Here is a 4,909-nt window from a genome sequence, read left to right on the forward strand (position 1 = left end):
GAATAACTGCATGCATGTTGGCAAAGTACACATACTCCCATATGCACAATCTTTGTCAATTATGCCATAGATGACGCATGCAAAGTGGCAAGAGATCTGCGGTGACAGTGATGAGGCACATTGTACTGTGGTGAACACATTTACTACACACATGGATCAAGTATGTGTTGAGGCCATGCTGCATGTGTCAATGTCCATGGCCAGTGCCATTGCTCTGAAGAAATGAACAGTCATGTAATGAGTTTACCTGTACTGCTGGTGAAACAATGTGCAGAGGACTGCCTGTGACTGTCAGGGCCTTGAATCCTCAGAAACGGGTGATGCTCAAAGTGGTCCATCTACCGACAGCCCCTTGGTCTGAGTAGAAATGACAGACTCAAAAGGGTGATCAGGCGAGGGAAGGAAAGGAAGGGAACAGCAGGGAGTGAGATCTGAAACAAAGGTAAACAAGCATAAGGATTCAACACTTCTTGTCACTGAATCACTGAATACCAAAGGACCTATACTGTAACAGTTACACCAGTAAACGAAAACAACAGCCACTGTGTCATAGTTGGGATCACAGTAATGAAAGTGCTACTAGATCTGAGGATCAAACAAGGACATTACTACACACTTACAAAGAAGGCTGTTCCATACGTGTACATGTATTTATTCAGCAGTTATCAACATACCCAAAAACAGCCACGTAACTGGCTTAGTTCAGGACGAGCACTACAAGCCCCTGCTATGAAAACAGAGATGAACAATCCACATGAATTCATAGCACATGGAAAGGTGATGAAACATCATAACACACCAAAGATTATTTTGTACGAGTAGCAAAAGAAATGGCCAATATTTTAATCATGTTTCAAGGATTGTGCAACTAGCACAGGGATCACAGAAGACACATATAAGGTAGCAGAGTATTGAAGCGATATGAAGGTGGTATAACGCTCTGCAGGCTGCTTCAAGGCAATTAAAGCCATGCGGTAATCCAGAAAATCACAGTGTATGAATAAGGTCCAATAAACAGAAATCCAAATGCACTGCAGCGCGACTCACACAAAGCCAACAATCCATAGTTACCCCAGGGAATCAGTGAGGGTCAAGAAGGGAAATTATTTATGAAAAGATTTATGAAAAAATAACGTACCCAGGCAAAAGCAAGTATACTGGCAGAGTTCAAGTAATAACAAATTAATAAAAAATAATAATAATAATCAGGCACAAAATTAGCATTTGAGAATTTAATTAGATAAAATTGATAAAAATGGTCATGAGGATAATCAATGACATAGACAGAAATAACAAATGACGATAAAAAGTTCTTTCATTAGAGAATCAGTGAATATAAAATATTATGTATACAGATGTTTTCAATGATCTGAAGGAGAGATGGTTTTCGTCTACGCGTTTCAACACATAAGAAGTGTCTTCCTCAGGACGCTACCATCTTGTAGCTAGAAATAGATAAAACATTTTTTAGAAGAACTAATGGTTTTAGTGCTAACAGTGTGCATTTGGTCAATACATTGACTAAGACTATGACTTGAACAAAAAAGCCAGAAGAATGATAATATCACATGATGTACCACTTTATAGTGGTTATTTGTGCAAGACTGATATAATACAGAAACACACATCAATGTCATCTAGTTGTACACATCAATATCATATACTTATGTAAGCAAACGCTCTTTGTGTCTAAATGACAGAAAATAATATACAAAGGTCCAGAGAGAAAAATAGGCCAGAGATAATGAGGAATTACTTATATGACAAAGGTACCTGGTTCCGCCCAAACCGACAGAAAGTATGTTTTTATTTTATTTTATTTTATTAAGTAGAAAAAATCTCCTTTGTCCTGCCTATTTACAGGGTGTGTCAGTTAATGGGATATCTATATTTCCTGTTAAATCGATCCAATTAAAGTTGGGTCCATTTATGCCGCAAAAGTAACTATTTAGGCTCACACTGAAAGATAATGACATATTTAACGTATTAAATTAAGAGTTATTTTTCCTACTTAATTTGTAGTGTTCCAGCTGTTTAGTTGGAACACCGTAAAGAGATTCCTCTTTTAAAATAAATATGATTGAAGTTGACTCTGTTGTGCACAGAATGGGGAAAAGGGTAAAGAATACCTACCAAACATGAGTACTTTGGAGTGTTAGTGGAATAACCGTGTAGAAATAGATCCAATCAGGGTCTTTGCATCAGGTCTTTTTATCTATATGAGCCGCAGTGGAGAATCAAAAAACGACGGGTTAGCTATAGATCTGATATAGTGGTAAAAAGTACGGCCATGTATATCTAAAGTCATAAGCTAATAGATAATTAGCCTAATGCGTGATCCTTTACAGGTAGTTATTAAATACTCATCTGCTTATAGTAATTCATTATCAAAGCATGACTGATTAGAAAGGGATATACCTGTATTATAATTGATATCCCTTTGTAGATCAGATGATCATGGCAGCACAGTTAGTACCAGATAGAGTTAAAAGCTGGCGGGAGCTCAGCAACTGAAAAAGGTCAAAATTTATACATATTATAATTAAATAAAGGACTGATTACATGCTCTTTGTGATAATACAGAACTGGAGTGCAAAACAAGTTTCATGTAGATCTACCTTAATAGGAGAGATCATGCATCCCCTGCCGACAGGCGCTGCATTGTGCAGATGAATAAGGCCAGATAATCACTAGTTGTGGGCTAAGCAATGGCTTCAGAAATCTTTAAGTGCTGTAATTAGATACAAATCGGGTATTGGTATGTACTTGTTAGAACGGAAATATGCATATATCAGTATATATGTCACAAATGTGGATAAGGAGGAAAATATATTCCTTATTTACCTAACGTGGCACATGTAATGGCTCATATTTTGATGAATAGTAGAGCTGACAGGAACGTGAAAACACGGATTGGGGGCCTGAATTGTTCCAGATATATGGAAAAAGGAGAAAACACACAAAAAGATGTTTTGTAGATAAAGTTCAGAATTGTATGTCTGAACTCATAATATTAAGTGCGCATGCAAAGTGTTCTATGCTAATTACCTGCCGAGTGCTTTGCGTAATGATTAATCCAATGTCGTGGCGTCAGTTGCCTCGTGAAAGGCGACGTGTCTTAAATGGCATATGGAGACGACAGACTGATGAAAGCATTAAAATATAAACAGGATACCTAAACGATACAAAAAGAAGCAAAGAAAAAAAATGAAACAGTGTTTCATTTAAAAAGTGCTTTGAATAATGTTGCACGGCTTTTTAAGCTTGGGAGCACATTCAAAGAAATGTACTCTGGTTACCTGATAAGAAGCTCGATGTTCTGATAAAAGTAGCTACGTGGCGTCTACTGCCTCGTGGTGAAAAACGAATCTGAGAGAGTGTCAGTGATACGCTTATATATCACGTTCCCTGATAGGTGAGCAAAGCAGAACAGAAGTTCCTTAAAGAGATATGCCGTCAAGATAAGCAACTGATTGTGTAATTGTTAGGGTATATCTGAAAGTTACGGACTTATTTCCTAGGACTTAAGATATGTATAGTTAGTCTATGTAAGGGCCGTTAATGTAAGGATTATATTTATAGAGGCTTTTCTAACAAAACATGCGAATGCATGGCAATGAAATAGATGATAAGATTTCCACATACTATATGGAGTGCGATTACTTAAAATAAAATCCAATGGAGTTTTCAGCTTTAATTCAGAGTATTTACATGTAGATATTTTTAGGGAAATAGAAACTTTAAATAACACCATTTTTCCAAGGCAATTCGCTGTTTAATCCATTGATGAAAGTACCTAGGGAGAAAATCCAGAACACTTCCTTTTTCTTTCTAATTTTGTCTCCACCATTATTATTTGGGATGTGGATTTTTTCCAAAATTCGCCATCTAATGTCTGACGGTGTGTGTTTAAATTCAGAAAAATGACTAACAAGGGAAATTACGCATCCCCTGCAAGAGCCTTAAGAAGCTAGTCCAACGGAGGGAGGGAATTTGGTAAACACAAGGAAGCCCCGCAAGAGCCAGTCTTTGGCTCGTCCAACTGGGCTTAGAAATGCCAAACAGAACAAGCTGCTGGGCCTGAACTCAACAGAGAGTAATGAGGAGCAATGGCACAAAAGCACCCCTACTGTGACCAGGATATGCAGCACACCACAAGAGAATCCTGGAATTAACGGCACCTGAGTGGTGCCACGGAAGCGTTTACATTGGCTACAGTGCAACGTTGTGACATCATCAGCGCAACGTTCTTGGCTTCATGGGAATTAAAATTTCTCATCAACTTACAGAGAAGGCTTGCAAAGCAGTGTTCTCCACCGACCCTGAGGAAGCGACGTGACAGCGACATGACATACTGGCCCAAAGGGCAATGCATCCATACAGACTCACAGGACAGTTGACAGAACATGTGGGACATACGCTGGCCCGCACCTTCACAACATGGTTGTTGGAAATCAAAATGTACTGGCGCACAAGATTAAGTGGATGATCCAAACACATCCTGCTGCACACAGAGAGTCTGCAATTCCCCATAGAGCCTGTTGTTGTGATGTCCCACACAATGTCAATCCATGGTATCCGCAATGTGTCAGGGGCAAGGTTTACACACATTGATGCCTTCACCAGAGTCCACACTCCACTACAGATCACTGTCAAGAAGGGTGACTGGCGTTTCATAGGAGTGGTGCTACATGTAAGTTGATCCATGGTGATGAGACATGTATGCATGGTACTACAACATGCACAGAAACAGTTCCCACACATTCCCAAACCATACCAATACCAAACATCCTGTTTGGATCTCTTACCCGAACTGAAATTTACACATGTCCGTGCATGGAACGCTGATTCAGCCCACATTGCAATCATCATGAGGAATAGCAGGAGGACTAAGATGACACGAACAGAC

General features: G+C 39.0%; 1 long non-coding RNA gene across 1 annotated transcript; it reads right to left on the reverse strand.

Annotated features, from left to right (window-relative positions):
- Window positions 1–1,225: 1,225 nt before the first annotated feature.
- On the reverse strand, window positions 1,226–3,142 carry LOC144766807 (uncharacterized). Its single transcript, XR_013597937.1, has 6 exons — window positions 3,049–3,142; window positions 2,845–2,921; window positions 2,619–2,731; window positions 2,419–2,510; window positions 2,134–2,215; window positions 1,226–1,445 (listed from the first exon to the last, which is right to left on the reverse strand). It is a non-coding gene; the product is annotated as an uncharacterized LOC144766807 (long non-coding RNA).
- Window positions 3,143–4,909: the final 1,767 nt, after the last annotated feature.

The sequence above is a fragment of the Lissotriton helveticus genome, chromosome 7 (genome assembly GCF_964261635.1).
Source record: "Lissotriton helveticus chromosome 7, aLisHel1.1, whole genome shotgun sequence".
In the NCBI taxonomy this organism is placed as follows: Eukaryota; Metazoa; Chordata; class Amphibia; order Caudata; family Salamandridae; genus Lissotriton; species Lissotriton helveticus.